Source organism: Pelobates fuscus, chromosome 5 (assembly GCF_036172605.1).
Source record: "Pelobates fuscus isolate aPelFus1 chromosome 5, aPelFus1.pri, whole genome shotgun sequence".
In the NCBI taxonomy this organism is placed as follows: domain Eukaryota; kingdom Metazoa; phylum Chordata; class Amphibia; order Anura; family Pelobatidae; genus Pelobates; species Pelobates fuscus.
The window spans coordinates 260,011,626-260,037,247 of record NC_086321.1 but is presented as its reverse complement, the minus strand read 5'-3'; the positions used below and the strand labels follow the sequence as shown (position 1 = coordinate 260,037,247).

Genomic DNA, 25,622 nt, shown 5'->3' with positions numbered 1-25,622 from the left:
AGGATTAACCCTTTTTTTTATAAAGAAACTGCTTTTTCAGAGAAACTGCTATGTTTATAATGAGGGTTAATCCAGCCTCTAAATCCTCTAGTGGCTGTCTCATTGACAGCCGCTAGAGGCGCTTGCGTGCTTCTCACTGTGAAAATCACAGTGAGAGCACGCAAGCGTCCATAGGAAAGCATTGTAAATGCTTTCCTATGCGACCGGCTGAATCCGAGCGCGGCTCCTGCCGCGCATGCGCATTCAGCCGATGACGTCGCGATCAAGATGGAGAGGAGGAGGAAAGCTCCCCGCCCGGCGCTGGAAAAAGAGGTAAGTTTAACCCCTTCCTCTCTCCAGAGCCCGGCGGGAGGGGGTCCCCCTGAGGGTGGGGGCACCCTCAGGGTACTCTAGTGCCAGGAAAACGAGTATGTTTTCCTGGCACTAGAGTGGTCCTTTAAGATTGGAATATCACTCACAAAGGAAGAGCAGTGATATTATATGTATTATATCTATATATACCTATATATAATATATGTATATATATCATATATAATGTCATACTAAGTGTATTTTTATATTTATATATACGTATATTAATATAAAAATACACTTATATTTAAATTACACACGAATATATACAATATATATAATAACTATATATATGGTATATATATATTATTATAAAATACAAATAATATGTTAATAAAAATAAATAACAAAAAATAAAAATAATTTTTAATACTAAAAAAAATTATATATATATATATATATATGCAATTTTATTCTAACAGTATTTTGATATTGATATATATATATATATTTATATCAAAATACACTTAGAATGTAATGATATATATATCTATGTATAAATAAATAAATAAAAATAATACGAAATATACATATGTCCACATACATAATTACATAAATAATTTCATAAATATACACGTAGACGTCAAATATATAAATATGTATATATATTAAAATTATACGTGCGTATTTATGTAATATTTTTACCTAATTAAATAATTTTAATGATTGCAATTTGAGGGACCTGCCTGCCAACCCAGGCCGAAAGTCCAGATAATTTAATTTGCTAGCACTGTGTTTAACCCTGTAACTTTCTATGACACCCTAAATCCTGTACATGGGGGTACTGTTTTACTCGGGAGACTTCGCTGAACACAAATATTAGTGTTTCAAAACAGTAAAACATATCACAGCGATGATATTGTCAGTGAAAGTGAAGTTTTTTGCATTTTTCACACACAAACAGCTCTTTCACTGAGGATATTATTGCTGTGATATATTTTACTGTTCTGATACACTAATATTTGTGTTCAGCCAAGTCTCCTGAGTATAACAGTACCCCACATGTAGAGGTTTTATAGTGTTTGTGAAAGTTACAAGGTCAAATATAAGGCTTGATTTTACTTTTTTTTTTTTTTTTATTGAAATTTGTCAGATTGGTTAGGTTGCCTTTGAGAGCGTATGGTAGCCAAGGGATGAGAATTAGCCCCATGATGGCATACCATTTGCAAAAGAAGACAACCCAAGGTATTGCAAATGGGGTATGTTCAGCCTTTTTTAGTAGCCACCTAGTCACAAACACTGGCCAAAGTTAACAAACAAATATAAATGCTAACTTTGGCCAGTGTTTGTGACTAGGTGGCTACTAAAAAAGACTGGACATACCCCATTTTGAATACCCTGGGTTGTCTACTTTGAAAAAATATGTACATGTTAGGTGTGTTTCGGGGATTTATGACAGATAACGGTGTTACAATGTCACTATTGATACATTTAAAATATATATATATTGAAACAGCAATTTCCTACTTGTATTTATAGGCCTATAACTTGCAAAAAAAAGCAATAAAGCATGTAAACACTGGGTGTTTTTAAACTCGGGACAAAATTTTGAATCTATTTAGCAGTTTTTTTCATTAGCTTTTGTAGATAAGTAAAAGATTTTTCAAGTAAAAGTCCAAAAACTTTTTTTTTTTAATTTTTCACCATATTTTTTTTTTTTTTTTTTTTAAATACAATATATGACATAATACAAATAATGGTATGTAAAGAAAGCCCTTCTCGTCGTGAAAAAACAATATATAACTTGTATGGGAACCGTAAATGAGAGAGCGGAAAATTACAGCTAAACACAAACACCACAAAAGTGTTAAAACTGCTCTGGTCCTTAACGTACAAACATCGCAAAAACAGGCCGGTCCTTAAGGGGTTAATATTGAGGCATCACAGATCCCTCCCCCTGCAGTGCTTACCACCACCAGACCACCAGGGATGGCTGTGTCCCCCCCTACGGGGAAGAGGGGACGAGGGGACGAGGGAAGTGGGGGATACTGACACACAGCACCCCTACCCCCCCAAGCACCCCTACCACCCCAGCAGTACCCCTACCCCCAGCAGTACCCCTACCCCCCCCCACAGCAGTACCCCTACCCCCCCCCCACAGCAGTACCCCTACCCCCCCCGCAGCAGTACCCTTCCCCCCCGCAGCAGTACCCCTACCCCCCCACAGCAGTACCCCTACCCCCCAGCAACAGTACCCCTACCCCCCAGCAACAGTACCCCTACCCCCCAGCAACAGTACCCCTACCCCCCAGCAACAGTACCCCTACCCCCCCACAGCAGTACCCCTACCCCCCAGCAACAGTACCCCTACCCCCCAGCAGTACCCCTACCCCCCCAGCAGTACCCCTACCCCCACACACAGCACCCCTACCCCCCCAGCAGTACCCCTACCCCCACACACAGCACCCCTACCCCCCCAGCAGTACCCCTACCCCCACACACAGCACCCCTACCCCCCCACACAGCACCCCTACCCCCCACACAGCACCCCTACCCCCCCACACAGTACCCCTACCCCCCCACACAGTACCCCTACCCCCCCACACAGCACCCCTACCCCCCCACACAGCACCCCTACCCCCCCACACAGCACCCCTACCCCCCCCCACACAGTACCCCTACCCCCCAGCAGTACCCATACCCCCCCAGCAGTACCCATACCCCCCAGCAGTGAACACTCCGAGAGCTGGGGACCGACCGGCCAGCAGCGTACATCACCCAGAGTGAGGCCTGGGACACACGCCAACCTCACGAACGGCCGGCAGATAGTGATTTACTCTACAGTGTTGCACTAGGCATACCAGACTAACCTAAGTGTCCTTTTCAACCTATGGTTCCTGTAATTTGTTTTGTAATTGTCCTATTTATAGTTTAATACCCCCTCCTCATAATATTGTAAAGCACTACGGAATCTGTTGGCACTATATAAATGGCAATATTAATAATAATAGTGGGCCTTTTGTAATTCTCCACTCAGGAATGGTGCAAGTATGTTTGCCTACTTAGCTGCAGTCCATCCTTTTCTGTCTGCTGTTCGCTCAAAGATCCAGCCTTTCAGATATGGTATGAATCTCCTGTTATAGAGCACATATGACACTATGGTATTCCTCACAAGCATGCTGAATGTCTCAGCTTGCACAGCCATAATCTGTTGCACTAGGATCTCAGTGCTTTTGCCATAACCATAGCAATTTTTATCTTGGGCCTGCATCAACTTTTGCAGTGCTGCATTGATTTTAGCAGATCTCCTGTCAGCCTCCTGTTCCACAGTGTTCTACTGGAGTACAAGCTGTAACGCCCACAGACTTAATGTGGTTTGCCTGCATTCTCTACTATATGTGACATACCTCTACAACAAGCATGTCAAACTCAAAGGCTAAGACAGGCCAAATAAACAAGGTTAAATTTATGTGGGCTGCAAAAAAACAAAAACGTCAGTTTTCATAGACACGTAGGTTTATTTAGAAAAGTACAGTATAAAAAAAAAAGAGCCTGACACTGGATGTCCTCACGCTCGTAGGGCTTTAAAGTAAACAAAAGAGCAAATTTGTTTCAGTCCAACTACCTTGACATATTAACAAATGTTTGATAATGGGACTGAAATGGTTCATGTATGCTGGTGCACAGCTGTAAAAAAACAAAACAAATTAGGTTGTTTATTTTGAAGTTTTATGAGTGTGTTCTTCACTTTGGCTGAGATCATCAAACTTGGTGATCTCAGCCAATCCAATGCTTTCCAATAGGAAAAAGTAACCTCACCACTGGCTTTTGGAGGGGCCTGTGATTATGGCCCTGTTACGAACTGAACCTCGTCACGGGTTCTTGGAGGGGCCTGCTGGCCAGCCTCTTGTCTCAGGACTATGGGCCCCATTGCCCGATGCACTTTAAAAGGCTCTATTCTTGTGAAGTATGTACTTTTGTACTCCAGACAGAGAGACTGACCATTAGCCTTAATTCTCTGGAATTGTTTTGGGCATGGGACCATGTGCACAGTGGGTCCAAATTAAGACTTAATTAAGAAATTAAGAAATTTCTGAACCCCTGAACTAATCTGGGTGATTTTTGGATATGTTGTTCACCCAGATCAGGGCTATCAGGGGAGGTAACATTTGTGGGGTTTTATGTATTTCAGGGTACTTTTGGGGTGTTAAAAAAAAAAAAGTAGTATTTTTTCTGTGCTTGGAGATAATTGGATTAGAATTAGTACCTTTAGTGATCCAATTATCTCCCATGCAGAGGAGGGGGGGGGGGGGGGGGGGGAGATTGTGTGCTGTGTATGTTGACTGTTGTGCATTTAATCACTGCTCTTATTGGTCTGTGTCTTTGTGATGGAGTTCCCAACAAGGTCCATGAACCTCGAGAGATACCTAGGGAGGGGACAGTCGGTCCCCCTACCCAACCACAGGGAAATGGAGATGGGTGGTCCCACCCACCAGAAGCTGGGGCTGTCGTCCAGAGACAAGCCCCCTAGCGTCTTCCCAGCAGAAGAGCTGGTATCCGAGCAGAGAGCAGTTGGCCTCTGCCCGCCCCTTTCGTCTCTGCCCTACCTGCCCCCTTGTTACAGGGCAGGACTATGCATCTGTCTGACCAGCAGAAGCGATGGCACCAGGGCAGAGCGCATTTGGCCTCTGCCCACCAAGTACTTACAACTTTATGCCGGGGAGCACAAGGGTATCGGGGGTGGCGGATGCTCACTCTGCAGCATGGGACAGACAAGACAAAGCTGGACACCCGAGAGCTACAGGTCAAGTACTTGGTTGTGGGGGGCGGAGTTTGACCATCGAGCCGTGCATGACGCACCTGCTACGAGCTCCGACCCGTGATGCGGGAACCGGGGCAAAAGCAGCGGCTACCAAGCCCACGAGGCACTGCCAAAATGGCCGCCCACCCTGAGCTGAGAAAGCGGAGTATCTGCCCCAAGGCGCACATGTCCCCATTGGACATATTTGATCGGATCTGCACTGGCCTCAGGGCGGCTCTACAAAGGCGAGGGGCGACTCACCGCCAAGCGGACCTACTGGTGGCCTCGTGGGTACGACCAGCAGCGCGACGCAGGTACTGCCAACAGATCTCCCAAGCACCCAAGATGGCAGTCAGGGAAAATGGATACCGGAGGGCCACGAGACGGGACCCGGTGCCAAGCCTCAAGGACATATGCTCCCGTTCGCATACAAGCAACGCCAGGACATGAAATCCAGCGACGCACAGTAATAAAGCACCGGACCTTAAACCTAACTACCGGCGCAGCACCAAGCACCCCTCCCCAACCAAACCTGCAACAAAAGCGAATGGGAGGCTGCTCATCGTGAGGAGGGTTGTCGGAGCTGGTCCCCAAAGCGGAGAAACCGGGCCCTAAAGGGACTGACGGTAACAGCCCAAGGGTCCTTCCAGCGCTGGGTATAGGCTAAAGCACCTACCACACTGCTTCACGAGGGTAATTATAACCTGGACTGTTTTGAACTCTCAACCAGCTGAATACCCAGACTCAGAAGCCTCATACAAGCCCCGAATAGACAATGCCCATATGTCATCATGGACCTGTGGTAAAAATGCCAACAATGATAAAACACGATCCTGATGGTACAACGAACAGTTAACCCCGGACCAAGCAGTTAATATGCATGTTTAGACCTTGACTAATAGGCAAGATATCACAATGTACTTGGTTGTAGGTGGGTTGCTAGACTATCTCGGGTACTAACCGACAGGAGGTCAGGTACCTGGTTAGTCTCCCGTTGGGAGGGAAGATATGTGACAAAAGTAACCTCATCACTGGCTTTTGGAGCGGCCTGTTTGCCAGCCTCCTACCCTGTGATTATGGCCCTGTGACGAACTGAACCTCGTCATGGGTTCTTGGAGGGGTCTGGGGAGGTAACATTTGTGGGTACGTTAGCAATTTTGGTCTTGCTTTTTAATAGCTACTTTTAAATTGTGATCAATAAATCTCTTTTCTACTGATCCACCTGTCGGAGTCCTGCATGGTTTTCTGATATTGGGTGACACCTGATCCTGAGAGGGAGATACTAGCCCCCCCCCCCACCCCCCAACATATTAGATTTGTCAACCTAAAAATATAGGAATTTGCAGTAGACTTCTGACAGATTGGTATAGAAATTTGTTTTGTGGTAAATTGGGATGGGTATTCGCTTTAAAATTACTGGATGAACAGGTTATAGGATAACTAAAAGCATAGTCAAACAGTTGGGAACCATACATTCTTTTAAAGGGACCCTATAGTCACCTGAACAACTTTAGCTTAATGAAGCAGTTTTGGTGTATAGAACATGCCCCTGCAGCCTCACTGCTCAATCCTCTGCCATTTAGGAGTTAAATCCCTTTGTTTATGAACCCTAGTCACACCTCCCTGCATGTGACTTGCACAGCCTTCCATAAACACTTCCTGTAAAGAGAGCCCTATTTAGGCTTTCTTTATTGCAAGTTCTGTTTAATTAAAGGACCACTATAGTGCCCTGAGGGTGCCCCCACCTTCAGAGTCCCCCTCCCGCCCAGCTCTGGAAAGGGGAAAAGGGGTAAAACTTACCTTTTTCCAGTGCTGTGCAGGGAGCTCTCTGCCTCCGATCCTCCTCCGTTCCGCCCCGTCGGCTGAATGCGCGCGCATTCAGCCGGTCGCATAGGAAAGCATTATCAATAGCAAGGATAGCAAAATATACAGTAACATCTCCAAGTGTGTGTCAAAAAGGCAGAAAAAATGCTAATTGCAACTAGACTTGGTACAAACTAACCAAAAAATTATCCTACACTAAGGTTTAGAATATTATTATTGCAAAAACTGTAAAAAAAAAAACACAAAAATTTTAATTTATTTGCATATTTCTGTATTTTTTTTATAATAAATAACCATTTATATATACATGTGTTACATCAAATTAAAGCCCTTTCTGTCCTTTAAAAAAACAATATATAATATGTGTCGGTGCAATAAATTAGTAAAATGCAAATGGCAGTTGAACGCAAACAGCAAAAAATGCAAAAAATGCTGTTGTCATAAAGTGAAGGACAAGCTTCTGAAGCTCTGTCCTTAAGGGGTTAATCTCTTTCCACCTCTCTCCATGTAATGGCTTTCCTGCCAATGCTACTCCTTCGCAGACTTCTATAGAATACTTTCTATTCATGTTGCAACTTCCAGAGACATTATACAGAAAAAGTAAACAATTCAGGATTAACACAGTCACTTTTAGGATAGGAGACAGAATGACAGCACGTGTATTAAAGCAGTGCTCCCCAACCTTTTTATCGCCGCGGACCGGTAAACATTTGATAATTTTTCCGTGGCCCGCTTGTTTTGATTTAATAAGACAAAAAAAAAAAACAGTCACATATATTAAAAAAACACGCAGACACATACATAGTCAGAAAATCACAAACACAGTCACATAAAGACATAGACTCAAAATTGTGTGTATGTGTGTGTGAGCGGTGCAGTGTGTATGTGAGGGTGGCAGTGTGTGTGAGAGTTGCAGTGTGTGTGTGTGTTTGGGGCGATGTGTGTATGGGGGGCAGTGTTTGCGGGGCAGTGTGTGTAGTGTGTGTATGGGGCAGTGTTTGGGGGCAGTGTGTGTAGTGTGTGTATGGGGCAGTGTTTGTGGGGCAGTGTGTGTAGTGTGTGTATGGGGGCAGTGTTTGCAGTGTGTGTATGGGGCAGTGTGTGTATGGGTGCAGTGTGTGTAGTGTGTGTATGGGGGCAGTGTTTGGGGGCAGTGTGTGTAGTGTGTGTATGGGGGAGTGTTTGGGGGCAGTGTGTGTAGTGTGTGTATGGGGCAGTGTTTGTGGGGCAGTGTGTGTAGTGTGTGTATGGGGGCAGTGTTTGCAGTGTGTGTATGGGGCAGTGTTTGGGGGCAGTGTGTGTATGGGTGCAGTGTGTGTAGTGTGTGTATGGGGGCAGTGTGTGTAGTGTGTGTATGGGGGAGTGTTTGTGGGGCAGTGTGTGTAGTGTGTGTATGGGGGCAGTGTTTGCAGTGTGTGTATGGGGCAGTGTTTGGGGGCAGTGTGTGTATGGGTGCAGTGTGTGTAGTGTGTGTATGGGGGCAGTGTTTGGGGGCAGTGTGTGTAGTGTGTGTATGGGGGAGTGTTTGTGGGGCAGTGTGTGTAGTGTGTGTATGGGGCAGTGTTTGTGGGGCAGTGTGTGTAGTGTGTGTATGGGGGCAGTGTTTGCAGTGTGTGTATGGGGCAGTGTTTGGGGGCAGTGTGTGTATGGGTGCAGTGTGTGTAGTGTGTGTATGGGGGCAGTGTTTGGGGGCAGTGTGTGTAGTGTGTGTATGGGGGCAGTGTTTGGGGGCAGTGTGTGTAGTGTGTGTATGGGGGCAGTGTTTGGGGGCAGTGTGTGTAGTGTGTGTATGGGGCAGTGTTTGGGGGCAGTGTGTGTAGTGTGTGTATGGGGCAGTGTTTGTGGGGCAGTGTGTGTAGTGTGTGTATGGGGCAGTGTTTGTGGGGCAGTGTGTGTAGTGTGTGTATGGGGCAGTGTTTGTGGGGCAGTGTGTGTAGTGTGTGTATGGGGGCAGTGTTTGCAGTGTGTGTATGGGGCAGTGTTTGGGGGCAGTGTGTGTATGGGTGCAGTGTGTGTAGTGTGTGTATGGGGGCAGTGTTTGGGGGCAGTGTGTGTAGTGTGTGTATGGGGGAGTGTTTGTGGGGCAGTGTGTGTAGTGTGTGTGTATGGGGCAGTGTTTGTGGGGCAGTGTGTGTAGTGTGTGTATGGGGGCAGTGTTTGCGGGGCAGTGTGTGTAGTGTGTGTATGGGGCAGTGTTTGTGGGGCAGTGTGTGTAGTGTGTGTATGGGGCAGTGTTTGTGGGGCTGGGTGTGTAGTGTGTGTATGAGGGCAGTGTGTGTAGTGTGTGTATGGGGGCAGTGTGTGTAGTGTGTGTATGGGGCAGTGTTTGTGGGGCTGTGTGTGTATGGGGCAGTGTTTGTGGGGCTGTGTGTGTAGTGTGTGTATGGGGCAGTGTTTGTGGGGCTGTGTGTGTAGTGTGTGTATGGGGCAGTGTTTGTGGGGCAGTGTGTGTAGTGTGTGTATGGGGCAGTGTTTGGGGGCAGTGTGTGTAGTGTGTGTATGGGGGCTGTGTGTGTAGTGTGTGTATGGGGGCAGTGTTTGGGGGCAGTGTGTGTAGTGTGTGTATGGGGGCAGTGTGTGTAGTGTGTGTATGGGGCAGTGTTTGTGGGGCAGTGTGTGTAGTGTGTGTATGGGGCAGTGTGTGTAGTGTGTGTATGGGGCAGTGTTTGTGGGGCTGGGTGTGTAGTGTGTGTATGAGGGCAGTGTGTGTAGTGTGTGTATGGGGCAGTGTTTGTGGGGCTGTGTGTGTATGGGGCAGTGTTTGTGGGGCAGTGTGTGTAGTGTGTGTATGGGGCAGTGTTTGTGGGGCTGTGTGTGTAGTGTGTGTATGGGGCAGTGTTTGTGGGGCAGTGTGTGTAGTGTGTGTATGGGGCAGTGTTTGGGGGCAGTGTGTGTAGTGTGTGTATGGGGGCTGTGTGTGTAGTGTGTGTATGGGGCAGTGTTTGGGGGCAGTGTGTGTAGTGTGTGTATGGGGGCAGTGTGTGTAGTGTGTGTATGGGGCAGTGTTTGTGGGGCTGTGTGTGTAGTGTGTGTATGGGGGCTGTGTGTGTAGTGTGTGTATGGGGCAGTGTTTGGGGGCAGTGTGTGTAGTGTGTGTATGGGGGCAGTGTGTGTAGTGTGTGTATGGGGCAGTGTTTGTGGGGCTGTGTGTGTAGTGTGTGTATGGGGCAGTGTTTGTGGGGCTGTGTGTGTAGTGTGTGTATGGGGCAGTGTTTGTGGGGCAGTGTGTGTAGGGCTGTGTGTGTAGTGTGTGTATGGGGCAGTGTGTGTAGTGTGTGTATGGGGCAGTGTTTGTGGGGCAGTGTGTGTAGTGTGTGTATGGGGCAGTGTGTGTATGGGGGCAGTGTGTGTATGGGGGCAGTGTGTGTATGGGGGCAGTGTGTGTATGGGGGCAGTGTGTGTATGGGGGCAGTGTGTGTATGGGGAGTAAGGAGGGTAGGGAGGCTTTTTTTAATTTATTTAATTAAAAATAATATATTGATGTCCCCCCTCCCTTCTTACCTTTACTGGGAGGAGGGGGGACATTTCTTAGTCCCTGGTGGTCCGGTGGGGATTCCCTGGTGGTCCCAGTGGTGGTGAGATGAACTCTAGCCCAGTTACAGGGCTAGAGTTCACTCTCGCGAGATTTGGAGCGTTGCCGTGGTTACCGCGGCAACGCTCCAAATCTCGCGAGAGGAGGACCCGGAGGAGCTGCAGGTAAGAGCTCCCGGGTCCTCTCTCACTCCCTCCCCTGCCGGCTGTCAGCAATGTGATGCAGACCGGGGAGGGAGATCTCTGATCTCCCCTCCGGTCCGCAGGCACATTGCAGGGCTGGCACTTGGGCAATGCCAGCCCTGCATTAGCCGGCAGGCTCGCACACCCCTGGGCGGCCCGGTACCGTTTGATCCACGGACCGGTACCGGTCCGCGGCCCGGGGGTTGGGGAACACTGTATTAAAGTACACTTTATACAGCATGGTGTTTTCCCTAAAGTGAAATATGTACAAAATACAGATTAAGGCACAGTGCACACAAAACTCAAGTTTTACAAGGCTACTTAAAATCACCTCTATGCAAACAAATATGGGGATTCGGTTGCATCATAAGGCCGTATTGTGTTAAGCCCACCACTAAATCACAGTGCCCCAATATCGATGGGTTTTACACTCATTTTGACATGGAATACAAACAGCAACTTATAGTGCTAGTGCTAAATAAATAAAAAAAAAACTAAAGGGTAATTAATCTGTTGCAAGAACACTGAATATATAACATTAATGAATAAAAATAAACTATGAAAAAAATGTAGTGCCATAACTGAATAAAGTAATTATAAATATACTCACAATGCATATATCAAATATCTGCTATTTATCAAATAAATATTATAAAAGTGGCATTGCTATCCAAACCGGGATTGGGGGTCCATCCAGAACATGCATTACTCAGCAGTGGTGCTGCCGTAAAGACCAACATTTTTTATAATATTTATTTGATGTAGAACACATGATATGCATTATAAATATAGTCATAAAATCACCATCACGTCAATTGGCTATGGCACTGTATTTTTTTTAAATTGTGTTTCTTGACACATTGATTTTACATGATGTATATATTCACAACGCTATTACAACACATTAAATACACTTTAGCTTGTTATATTTATTTAGCACTCTTTTAAGTTGTCTCCCATGTCAAAATTAGAGTAGGACCCACCGATACTGTTGAGTAGTGGTGGGCTTAACGCGATAAGATGCAACTGAAACCCCATATTTATTTGCTGAGGTAGGTGATTTAGGTAACCCTGTCAAATTTTAAAATATATATTTTTGTGTGTTTGCTGTTCCTTAATCTGCATTTTGTATAAATTCTGCTCTTTACGACAGCACCACAGCTGAGAAATGCATGTTCTGGGTGTGCCCCAAAATGCCCCTTTTTTTCTGAATTGAAAATTTGGTCTGGTATCTAATGTATATGATATTGCATGTGTTCCTGACAAAAGGTAAAAAGACCATGTTTATTTTGAGCTTTTTAAAAAAAAAAAAAAAAAAAAAAAAAAGACAATGCATACAGAATACATTTTAGTAAAAGTACATAGTAAGAAAGATTACCTGAAACATGTAAATTGCACACTTTTCTTGTAAAGTACCACAAAATATTTAAATTACAAAACACAGTATCAATAATGCTCATCTAAATAACCAACACACAGACATGTGATGAATTGGTAATCAATTTGCAAAACCAAACCAGAAACAAACATGCTGTAAAAAAAATAATAATAAACTCATATATATATACACATTCATATACAAAACAAAAAAACACACACACACACACCTCGCAACTCATTACAGACCCCTGATTAATAAATAAACCCCGAAATGTTTACACTTGCTGGAGTTTCAGACCTAATTCTGTTTGAGCCATGATTACTACAAATCCTCTAAGCCCATAACAGCACAAAAATAAAAAATAATGTACTAATTTAATTTTTGTAGCAAAAAGAGAATACTAAACACGTGCAGAAGAGTTTTTTTTTTTTTTTTTTACTAAATATAACTTTTCCCTTGCTGCCTTTTTGCAATCAGCATACAGGGCAGCCCGTTTTTTTTTTGTTTTTTTTTTATTTTGCATATAATGTTTTACTATAGAGGTAAATGCAAACTATCGAAATTTAAGGATCTATTATGGTTATAGAATATTTTAGTCTCTGTATAACACACATTACAATAAACCTCCAGATAGAACATTATTGTAGCATGATGACTCCGCTGCTTTCAAAATCCTGGGTGATTCTAAATTCTTTGGATTATGATGCAGACCTTGTTGATTTTTAATAATTGGAAATCGTGTTACTATACCTGATGCAATGCTGCGTCTGTACAGAGTATGGGACAGGACCAGAGAAGCTGAACAATGTCTCTTTCTTGTAAGTTTTTCTAACATACTAGCAGATATCTTTCGACTTTGCCCTCATTCGAGCTGTGAAGCACCCTCCCCCACAAGGAAGAGCTAGTTGTAACGCTAGAGTTTCTTAAAGGGGCCAAGACTCAACTCACTAATATGTGGACTTTATAGCTGCGGTTGGCCACTAATTATTCCATTCATTATTCCTTGTGACAGGATCAAGCGTTGTAAATTCCAGCCAATATTGATACTACTATTTTCTATACAATGTTTACAACTTCACCACATGCTGCACAGACAGCTTCTTACAGACAGCTTATATATATATATATATTGTGACGAGACCAATCTCGCCACATTGCATTGGAGGAGCCTGGTTGCCCGCCTGCTGCCTTTGGATTATGGACCAGCAGTTAAAGGGTTAATTTTACTGTGCAGAAAGATTTATTTCTTCCTTTCTGCACAGCCGTTCGGTAGATTCTATCTACCGAACAAACAGCTTTTTTTTTCAACCTCCCCAGAGCCGTGGGAAGCCGGCCGGCGACGTTAATTGGCCACCCAGAAGCTGGAGTGTGCCCTCCATTTACCTCCCAGAACCTGCGGTTAACCGCAGCTTAATTGATTGTTACTGGGTGGCCGTGGTTACACTTAGCGGCCGCTAGGTGCCGGTGTTATGGAGCTCCCCGGACGGGCAGCGGTGCACAGCCCAGAATTAGTGCACCAGAAGCGGACACTTTTACGTGCAGGCACCGCTGAGCCTCCAGCTCTCTGGTTCTTATTTGTGCATATTTAACCGAATACATGTTAATTCGGTAGTTTGTATAACCCAGATAGCACCAGATAGCACAGCCATGGAGCCAGATAGCACAGCCATGGAGCCAATTCGTGTAATTAAAGACTTTGGCTCCATGGCAATTGAACTGTGTGAATAGGATCTGAGCGCTATTCGGTAGTTTTGTGCACTCAGATCGCAGCTATCTGGGGATATGTGACATGTCTGTGTTTTATGTATAAAATGTGTCTTTATGTATTTTAAAGTAATATTGTATCTTGTGTTCACCACGTGCATAATGGAGTCTTGCCTCTGTCCTGGGAGATAATTGAATTACTTCTCAATTATTTCCAGGGCAGAGGGGAGGAAGCCAGGATGCATTGTGGGAAAGTATTGTGACTGTATGTCTGTAATTGGTACTTGTCTGTCCGTTGTTACAGTCTTCCATCTGGTCCCCTAGGGGAGTGTCCACCAGGTGGGAGACCTGCATAAATACAGGGGCAGGTAGCCCTCAATAAACAGACCACTGCTTGACCCTCAACACGGAGCCTTGTCTCGTTCTTGGGCGGATTCACTGTATGCTGATAGAGACTGATTGCCAGGAGTGTAAGCCGCTTGGGAGCTTTTCCTGTTCGTCTGCTAGCAGCTATTCGTGAGGTTCCAGTTCGGGAGTTTGGAGTGCTACCTTATTCCCTTGTATGCAGTTCGGGAGTTTGGTGCATTCACTTATATCGAATTCGTGAGTTTTGGTGATTCTACAGTAGCTGTGCCTGTCTCTGCAAAGGGGATTATCGCCTAAACGATTTTAACCCCTTGTCTGCTAAAACGGTCCGTTACATATATATATATATATATATATATATATATATATATATATACATATATATATATATATATATATATATATATATAAAAAAAATTGTGGTTGAAAACCACTCCCACCTGAAGTCTGTGGTTAGTTAATACAATGTTAAAAATCTGCACACCAGTCAAGCCATAAGACTTGCTTTTCCCACTTTAATCACAAATTTACAAATGATAAATCACAAAAGACTCTACCGCAAAGGATTCTGGATGCAAATTAGTTTAACAAAGAATCACATTTTTGCCTCATTCCATTTCAAACATGGATTCCTTTGAGTCTGTGTTTGCTGTATACAAGTAGGCTTGGTAGTGCTTGGGAAGCTTGGGAAGCAAAAACCAAAAAGGTTATGGTGGGGAAAACATTGTGATTGAAGGTGGAAAGGGTTTTCAATCACAATGTTTTCCCCACCATAACCTTTTTGCTTCCCCAGCACTACCAAGCCTCAATAGCAAACCAATAACCAACCTCATGCTGATGATTTATGTTAACAATGAAACAGCTGTCCATGAGTGGTTCACTGGCTTTGCATCTTTCCCCAAGTTGTGTTTTAAAGCTGCTGTATATAGCAAACACAGACTCAATGGAATCCATATTTAAAATGGCCTGCAAAATGATGATCTCAGTCAAGGAGGCAGAGTGATGGTGGAGCTAGCTGCAAGGAGACCTGCACAGCCCTAGAAAAAGGTAAGTAATTTCACCTTTTTAATGGTGGGGCCTGAAACCTAAATTATTCTTTTCTATAGTGTTAAACTCCTCCTACAAGATTTTGAAGTGTGTAGTCGGTGCAGAAGTCAGCTAGAATATAATACATTTCCTGTGAAGTTACTGGTTTATCCTCTGCAGTTGAAACTGGGGATCCTGGAGCAGATGGTGAGTCTGCGCTGAGTGCGGCTGTGCCACCATCTTGGGCCTGATCTACGCAATTTTGCAGCTGCAATTTTGACAATAAAAATGGCACTCAGTCCATCCTTCATGCCCTTGTTTTGCCCCACTCAGACACTGGGAGTTGTTGGTAAGTCTCAATTATTAAATAAAATGCGTTGAGTTTCTTTATGCCTTGGGTCCTTTACAATCGGAGCTCAGGAAAACACATCCATACAGCTCCAAGTCACGGTCACTTCAATTGTTAATACTATATATAGATAATTAAATTAAACAAATTTGAAAAAATAACAAAGTAAAATTAAAAAAGACAACCTTAAAATCAGACAATCAGAAATGCTCCGCTGACTTGATGCGTTCAAACAACTTTAATTAACCATTCCTCGTTAATCCATTTGATCAATTTAAGGTCGAATAAGCTAAATAACGACAATAAAACATGGCAAAATTAATAATATAACAATCACACGTGTATTAATTATCTTAAAAGTTAGTTTAGAATACATTCAAGCAATGTGGATGCACTTGCAACGTTCATATGGATCTTAATAGGTTAAAAGGAAACTATAGTCACCAGAACAACTACAGCTCACTCTGCATGGAGATGCTGAACACTCCCCATACAGATGCATTGAATCAATGCATCTCTATGAGGAGATGCTGATTGACTAGTGTGGTGTTTGGCCCCGCCCCTGAATTGCATCATCAGTTCTGATGAGGTCAGCCAAGAAGGTGGATTGGGGCATAAAGTCACATTATTTGAATGCAATAGTTAATTGTACAGTTAAAGATCTCCACCCAAAGGTGTGGTTACAAACAATGTGAATCAACCCTCATAAAATTTTTGCGAAAACAGATTTTTTTTAACCCCTTAACGACCGCTGACGGTTCAGGACCGTCAGCGGTAAAACGTGCGTTTGGACCGCTGACGGTCCTGAACCGTCATAACGGTTTTGGGCTACTTACCTGATCGCCGTCGGTCCCACGGCGGCGATCAGTGCTCCACCCGGTCCAGGGGGGTTGCCTGTCTGCCCAGGCAGTCCCCCTTCGGCAGATCAGGACCCCACGGCCATGTGATCACTCGATCACATGACCGCAATAGGTGTCCATGTGTCTGCCTGCAGGGGGACTGTCTGTGCTGACAGGCAGTCTCCCTGCAAGTGAAAAATCCAAAATAAAGTGTAAAAAAAAAATCTGTGTAAAAAAAAAAAAATAATATGTGTATATATATGCTATATATACATGTATTATATCTATATATACCTATATATAATATATGTATATATATCATATATATAATGTCACACTAAGTGTATTTTTATATTTATATATACGTATATAATTATAAAAATACACTTATATTTAAATTACACACGAATATATACAATATATATAATAACTATATATATGGTATATATATATTATTATAAAATACAAATAATATGTTAATAAAAATAAATAACAAAAAATAAAAATAATTTTTAATAATTAAAAAAAAATTATATATATATATTCAGTTTTATTCTAACAGTATTTTGATATTGATATATATATATTTATATCAAAATATACTTAGAATGTAATGATATATATATCTATGTATAAATAAATAAATAAAAATAATACGAAATATACATATGTCCACATACATAATTACATAAATAATTTCATAAATATACACGTAGACGTCAAATATATAAATATGTATATATATTAAAATTCTGCGTGCATATTTATGTAATATTTTTACCTAATTAAGTAATTTTAATGATTGCAATTTGAGGGACCTGCCTGCCAACCCAGGCCAAAAGTCCAGATAATTTAATTTGCTAGCACTGTGTTTAACCCTGTAACTTTCTATGACACCCTAAATCCTGTACATGGGGGTACTGTTTTACTCGGGAGACTTCGCTGAACACAAATATTAGTGTTTCAAAACAGTAAAACATATCACAGCGATGATATTGTCAGTGAAAGTGAAGTTTTTTGCATTTTTCACACACAAACAGCTCTTTCACTGAGGATATTATTGCTGTGATATATTTTACTGTTCTGATACACTAATATTTGTGTTCAGCGAAGTCTCCTGAGTATAACAGTACCCCACATGTAGAGGTTTTATAGTGTTTGTGAAAGTTACAGGGTCAAATATAAGGCTTGATTTTACTTTTTTTTTTTTTATTGAAATTTGTCAGATTGGTTAGGTTGCCTTTGAGAGCGTATGGTAGCCAAGGAATGAGAATTAGCCCCATGATGGCATACCATTTGCGAAAGAAGACAACCCAAGGTATTGCAAATGGGGTATGTTCAGCTTTTTTTAGTAGCCACTTAGTCACAAACACCGGCCAAAGTTAGCGTTTTTTGCATTTTTAACACACAAACAAATATAAATGCTAACTTTGGCCAGTGTTTGTGACTAGGTGGCTACTAAAAAAAACTGGACATACCCCATTTTGAATACCCTGGGTTGTCTACTTTAAAAAATATGTACATGTTAGGTGTGTTTCGGGGATTTATGACAGATAACGGTGTAACAATGTCACTATTGATACATTTAAAATATATATATATTGAAACAGCAATTTCCTACTTGTATTTATAGGCCTATAACTTGCAAAAAAAAGCAATAAAGCATGTAAACACTGGGTGTTTTTAAACTCGGGACAAAATTTTGAATCTATTTAGCAGTTTTTTTCATTAGCTTTTGTAGATAAGTAAAAGATTTTTCAAGTAAAAGTCCAAAAACATGTTTTTTTTTTTATTTTTCACCATATTTTATTATTTTTTTTAAATACAATATATGACATAATATATATACTGGTATGTAAAGAAAGCCCTTCTTGTCGTGAAAAAAACAGTATATAACTTGTATGGGAACCGTAAATGAGAGAGCGGAAAATTACAGCTAAACACAAACACCACAAAAGTGTTAAAACTGCTCTGGTCCTTAACGTACAAACATCGCAAAAACAGGCCGGTCCTGAAGGGGTTAAACGTGTACAAATTAAGTGCTGCAAATAAGCTCTACTATATGTAAAATACTAAAACACATTATATGTCCAATCAAGGTAATGGAAATATGCAACATCAAGCAAGATAATGTCAGGATAGAATTGTAGTTAACTAAATAAATGATAACAAGAAATACTACAACATATTACCGGTCTTTTGAATTACCTGATTGAATATTAATAAATAGAATAGTATAGAACAAGCCAAAGTCAGGGAAATAAAAGGTACATAAATGGTTAGATATTCCACAGATCAAGGGATACAGAAGTCAGAATAGTCAAAATACAAGCCAAGGTCAAAATACACAAAAATCAATGATAATAATGCTCTCTTGGATAACCAAATGGGAAACCATGATACGGCACAGAGACCTATTTATTTTGAATTTAAATAGCCTAAAAATAGCTCTGATTGGACAGTGGAGGTCAAGTTACATTGTAACTTGCTTGTAGTATGTCAGAGTGATGACAGATGCACGCTTGTGGCCAGAAATAGGGGCTGAGAAGGTAGAGTCATAAAATGCTCTAATGCTCAGCGGCCAGTGTCGATTAGACTGTTAAAGTTGGCCACCACAGAGGTAAGCACGAGCTAGACTGGCCTACGGATTTTGTGGGAGTATGCATCAGAGTGCACCCGGCAGGTGTCGTGTGTCACAAACTTACCTGTGCCTGGTGTCTGCACTTCTCCTCTCCTCTGGCAACGCGGACAGAATGCACCGTGTGTCCCCATGACCTCAGGCGGCGTGGCCCGAATGCCCGGAATAGAATACTTCCCTTCCGTCCCGCAAACGTCTCTCTCTGAGGGTCTGCAGGCTGAACTGCAGCCGCTAGAAATAAAAGTATTTGCCATGACGTCATGACCTTAAAGGGACCACATCATCTAGGCGACCCCAAGCTGTTTGGGGTCACAGAGATGATGTGGACCAATGGGAACACTTTTAAGCCTATTTAAGACTTGTTTAAGCCTCAATTTATTTCCCTATCGTGGTTTCTGTAAAGTTCCTCACAGAAATGATGTGGACCAATGGGAACACTTTTAAGCCTATAGAGAGAGGCAGGGATATGCAGTTACAGCATCTCTCAATGTCCCCTAGTCCCCTAGTCCCCCAGTGTCTGTGTCCCCATGTCTCAGAGTGTCCCCAAATGTCTGTGTCCCCATGTCTCCCTGTGTCCACATTTCTCCCAGCCAGTGTCCCCATGGCTCCCAGTGTCCCCTAGTCTCCCAGTGTCTGTGTCCCCATGTCTCTCAGTGTCCCCATGTCTCAGAGTGTCCCCAAATGTCTGTGTCCCCATGTCTTCCTGTGTCCACATGTCTCACAGCCAGTGTCTCCATGTCTCTGTGTCCACAAGTGCCCCAATGTCTCCCAGTGTCTCCAAGTGTCTGTGTCCCCATGCCTCCCAGCCAGTGTCCCTAGTGTCTGTGTCCCCATGTCTCCCAGTGTCCCCTAGTCTCCCAGTATCTGTGTTCCCATGTCTCTCAGTGTCCCTAGTGTCTTAGTTACCCCAAATGTCTGTGTCCCCATGTCTCCCAGTCTCTGTGTCCCTAGTGTCTGTGACCCCATTTCTCCCAGTGTCCCCAAATGTCTCAGTGTCCCCAAATGTCTCAGTGTCCCCATGTCTCCCAGTGTCCCCATGTCTCCCAGTGTCCCCATGTCTATATCCACAAGTGCCCCCATGTCTCCCAGTGTCCCAAAGTCGCTCAGTGTCCCCGGGTCTCTCAGTGTCTGAGAACAAATGGTACAGTCCTCTCAGGGTCCCATGCTTGGGATGCGGATGTCGCTGGCATCACTGGAGGTGTAGTACTCCTCGGAAGTCCCAGCGATTGCAGGAAGGTTGCATTTGTCTTGGGCCGTATGCCTATAATGCCTATAATATGGAGGTAAGTTTTAGGGTGGTATCTGTTAGGATTACTAATAGATCCAGCAAGTAGGATTGTGTCACACTGAGGACTAATAGGTAACATATTACCGGGCCTTACGAATTGCCGGACTTAACGTACCAAAGAATAGTCAGGATACTTGCCGTGGTCAGGGGACACAGAAAGAGACACAATGATAAGGGAAAGCCAGAAGTCAGGGATACCAGAAAAAAGGGAAATCAAAATGATGTCCTCATTAATGTGAGCGGACGTGGGGGGTATAATTTGTTGTGGATCCGCAGCGGCCGGCGTCGATAAACATGCTGCAAGAGTCAGTTATACAGACGCACGGCCGCTGGGTGCAGATACCGCAAGGTGAGGATGAATATGTTACATTACCCTCCACCTGAAGAATGCACGCCGGGCGGGCAGGACCAGGCTTGAGAGGAAATTTGGCATAGAAAGACCAGATCTTGCGGCCAGCATTGATGTCAGAGGCTGGAACCCAAGAATGTTCAGCAGGCCCATAACCCCTCCAATCAACTAAATACTGTAAGGTACCACGAGAAAACCTGCAATCAATTACAGAGGAGACCTCATACTCCTCCTGTCCAGAAACAACCAAAGGAGGAGGGGGGGCACTTGGGACAGTATACCTATTGCAAACAAGCGGTTTGAGCAAAGAGACATGAAAGGTATTAGGAATACGCAAGGAGGCAGGCAGAGCCAGAGAATACGAGACAGGGTTAATCCTACGAAGGATATCAAACGGGCCAAGGAATCTAGGAGCAAACTTCATGCTAGGGAATTTAAGTTTGATGTTACGCAATGATAACCAAACCCTTTCACCCACTTGGTAAACAGGATTGGCACCTCGCCGTTTATCAGCATGAGGTTTAAAACGGTCAGTCACCGTTTCCAGAGTGGAGTGAACTTTGACCCAAGTATCACGAATGGAAGCAAGGTGGTCATCTAAAGTGGGGATAGCCATGTCAGAAAAAGCAGCCGGCACAACAGTAGGATGACGACTGTTATTAACAAACAATGGACTATGTCCAGAAGAGTCATGGTCAGCATTGTTCCTAGCAAACTCGGCCCATGGAAGTAATTCGGACCAATTATCTCGAGTGCTATTAACAAAACAACACAAATATAATTCCAATGACTGGTTAGCCCTCTCAGCCATACCATTGATTTAGGGGTGGTAGGAGGAAGAAAAAGTCAACTCAATATCCAATTGTTTATTGAAAGCCCTCCAAAACCGAGAGACAAACGGAGTGTAGGGGTACTTACCCTTTCCAGGGGCCGGCCGGGGTCCTCTGTTCAAGCCGCGTGCAGCTCATCCGACGGCTGTAACAGAAAGGCGGGCAGTGACGGCGAGAAGTGGTCACGTGTCCAGCCTGACTCTAAGAGCGCGCCGCGGGTCTCGGGCGCGCTCTTAAAGGGACAGTGGGAGCCTAAATTGGCAAAGGCCTCCTATTGGTCCCTGTCATGCCACAATCCCCATACACTTACCTTTTGGGGGCGTGGATGTGACAGGGACCAATCAAAATAGATGTTAAGGCATATATACTCACCTTTTTCCCTTAGTTCGTTGCCCTGTCGTGGTTTCTGTTACAGTTCCCTTTAGCGCTTGTTGTGTTCAGTTGTGTTCCTTCGTACTTGACCTTGGCTTTGTTTCTGACTATGTTATCTCTTTATCCTTATCTGTTCTGTTATCCTTATCTGTCCCGGCTTGCGGTTTACTGTGTACCAGACCCCGGCTAGTCCTAGTTTACGCTGTCTCTTTGTGCCCTGACTCTGTACTCCTCTCATATACGTCGAGTCCGGCCATTCTAAGGTCCAGTAGACGTATCTTCCCTCTGTGTTGTCTTCTGTTGAGTTGAATCCTGCGTGTTGGGGTATATTTTCGTTACATTACGATAGGGCCATGGACCCCACAGATTTAGCTCAGCAGATGGCTTCTCATGAGGCTAGATTTGTAGAGCAGGATCACCGTATGGATCAAATAGCCCAGGCTCTCCAGACACTCTTATCTAGAACTATTCCAGCAACCACACCTAACCCTCCTACACCTCTTCTTCCTGAAGTATCTACTTTGCCTAATACTTTGGCCCATTTAACACCTCCTCCTAGGTATGGAGGGGACTCTAAGTCATGCAGAGGTTTCATTAATCAAATAGAATTCCACTTTGAGATGTATTCACGTTCCTTTCCCACAGATAGGTCTAAAGTGGGGTTCCTTATGCACCAACTTACCGATAAAGCACTTGAGTGGGCAAATCCTATTTGGGAGGCTAATGGACCTTTGGTGCATGATTTCAATAGTTTCCTTACAGCTTTTCGTAGAACTTTTGACACAACTAAAAGGTCAAAAAATGCCGCTAGAGCATTAATGAGAATTAAACAGGGTTCTAGGTCTGTGGCTGACTATGCCATTCAGTTTCGTACCCTTGCTTCACAGGTAGATTGGAACAACAATGGGTTAACTACTGCATTCATGGAGGGTTTATCTGATCTGGGTTTATATTGGATGAGGTAGCAGCTAGGGAGCTTCCTATTGCATTAGAGGACCCTATTGACTACCTTATTGATATAGATAATAGGATTCGTGACAGGCTCTATACTAAAAATAGGAATAGACGTTTGGTTACACCTATTAACCCCAGAGTTGATAAACCTGAGAGTGTTAAAGTATCTGAGGAGGAACCCATGCAATTAGGGGTTGCCAAACTCTCTGATACTGAAAAATTACATAGGAGAAGGGACAGACTCTGACTATACTGTGGTAGGAGAGACCATATGGTAAAAGAATGTCCCTTGCTTCCGGACAACTCTCGCACCGAAGACCTTATAGGGGACTGGCCTTGGGTGTGATATCTAAGTCTCCTAAATTGCCTCCTAACCGTTTGCTTCTCCCTGTTTCTTTGCATATGGGAGAGAGTTCCATAGCTGAGCACATACAAGCCCTGGTTGACTCCGGGGCAGCTGAAAATTTCATAGACTCTGGTTTTGTTAAGAAAAACAACATTCCCATCAGAGAGAAGGAGATACCCTTGGACGTTGAGGCCATAGATGGTAGACCATTAAGTTCTCCAGTTGTTACTCATGAAACTGTACCGTTACACATGTATACAGGGGTTTTACACTTTGAAACCATTCGGTTCCAGGTCATCACCTCTCCCTCTTCACACCTCGTGTTAGGGTACCCATGGTTACATGCTCACAATCCCATTTTCGACTGGGAGTCAGGGCAAATAAAATCATGGAGCGAAGCCTGCCACGAGTCTTGTACTATTGAAGTCACCCCTTTGAATTCTATTAATGTTCCTACTACTCCTCCTTTGTCTACTGTTATACCCAGGGGTGTATCCTGGTTTTGTGCTGCCCTAGGCAGGACAAAACTCAGGCGCCCCCCTCACCCCCACCCCACCCCCCGCCACCCCCACCCAACCCTTCCCCCACCTTCTAAATACACACACACTGACAGATACGCATCCATTAGCTAACTGTTAGCTAATGGATGCGTATCTGTCAGTGTGTGTGTGTGAGTGTATGAGTGTGTCTGTTAGTGAGTGTGAGTGTGTCTGTTAGTGAGTGTGTCTGTTAGTGAGTGTGTGAGTGTGTCTGTTAGCTGCTAACAGACACACTCACACACTCACTAACAGACACACTCACACACACTGACATACACACACTAACAGACACACACACACTCTAACAGACACACTCTCACACACACACACTCTAACAGACAAACAGACACACTCACACTCACTAACAGACACACACTAACAGACACACACACACACTAACAGACACACTCACACACACTAACAGACACACACACACACACACACACTAACAGACACACTCACACACTAACAGACACACACACACACACACACACTAACAGACACACTCACACACTAACAGACACACACAGTCAGACACACACACACACACACTAACAGACACACTCACACACTAACAGACACACACAGTCAGACACACACACACACACTAACAGACACACTCACTCACATTAACTCTTTTTTTTTTTAATTTACCCCCCCAGCCTCCTTACCTTTGGGAATGCTGGGGGGGGGGTTCTCCCTCTCCCTGGGGTCTAGTGGGGCTGCCGGTCGGGCTGCTGGGCTGGTTGCTGGCGAGGGAGCACTTCCTCTGAGCTGTCTGCTCAGCTCCCTCGCGCGCCGCAGAGTGAGGCTGGGAGGCGGAGCCGGACTATGACGTCATATTCCGGCTCCCAGCCTCACTCTGCGGCGCGCGAGGGAGCTGAGCAGACAGCTCAGAGGAAGTGCTCCCTCGCCAGCCGCCCGCCCGCCCGCCCAGCAACCAGCCCAGCAGCCACCAGCCCAGGGTGTCTGTTAGCCGCAAGGCTAACAAGGCATTTGCCCTGGGCGTTTGGGGGCGGCTTTTTTTGCCGCCCCCTGGAAAATGCCGCCCAAGGCAAATGCCTTGTTTGCCTCGCGGCAAATACACCCCTGGTTATACCCCCTAAGTACTTATTTCTCAAGAATGTCTTCGATAAAAGGGAGGCTGACAAATTACCGCCTCAGAGACCCTATGCTTGTGCTATCGATTTATTGCCTGGCACTATACCTCCAAAGGGCAGGGTGTACCCTTTATCTGTTCAAGAAAACTGTGTCATGGAGGAGTATATTAAGGAATCACTAGAAAAGGGGTTTATTAGGAGATCCTCTTCTCCGGCTGGAGCGGGGTTCTTCTTTGTATCGAAGAAAGAAGGTGATTTAAGACCGTGTATCGATTATAGAGGTCTAAATAAAATCACCATCAAAAATGCATACCCTATACCTTTAATCACGGAATTATTTGACAGGCTCAAACATGCTACTGGACAAAAGACAGCAAATACAGGGTGCGCTAGATAAAATAAAATAAAAGAAGGTGAAAAAAAAGTATCTTTAGGTACAGTGTAGACCTTGAGTAACTGTTCTTGCTTTGGAACCTCAGTAGTTGAAAATGGAAAACAAAAGCAGAGAAGGGGGAGACCAATAGTGCAAAACCGTAATGCTGAAAGGATCACAAACAACACAGACGTGGAGAAGTGCCAACTTACAATTTTTAGAGCTAAGCCCAGCTCTAGGTAAAACAGCATACAGTGGTATTTAATACTCCCCACATGTAGGATATTACTGGGCAATTGGAAGTATCTCCAAACGATTCTTTACAACTTCTGAGGCAGACGTCAGCATATAAAATTTATTAAAGAGAGAAAAACCCAATGGTGCAATAACTTAGGTAATACTGCAACAACAGACAACACTGAGGTCCTAAGAGTGCCAACTTACAATTTGAAGAGCTATGACCAGCTCTGAGTAAAACAGCATACAGTGGTATTTAAACTCCCCACGTGTAGGATATTCCTCTAGTGATGCTTGCAGT

At 43.9% G+C, this 25,622-nt stretch overlaps 1 protein-coding gene across 2 annotated transcripts in view; it reads right to left on the bottom strand.

Moving 5' to 3' along the window:
- LOC134611398 (prostaglandin reductase 1-like) overlaps positions 1-12,886 on the bottom strand; it is a 75,948-nt gene extending 63,062 nt beyond the window's left edge. Inside the window, exon 1 of one of the 2 annotated variants that reach the window (XM_063455262.1) lies at positions 12,762-12,886. The gene's annotated coding sequence lies outside the window, so the exon portion shown is untranslated. The remainder of the gene's footprint in view (positions 1-12,761) is intronic. The other variant, XM_063455260.1, reaches the window with a different exon arrangement.
- Between the last annotated feature and the right edge of the window lie 12,736 nt (positions 12,887-25,622).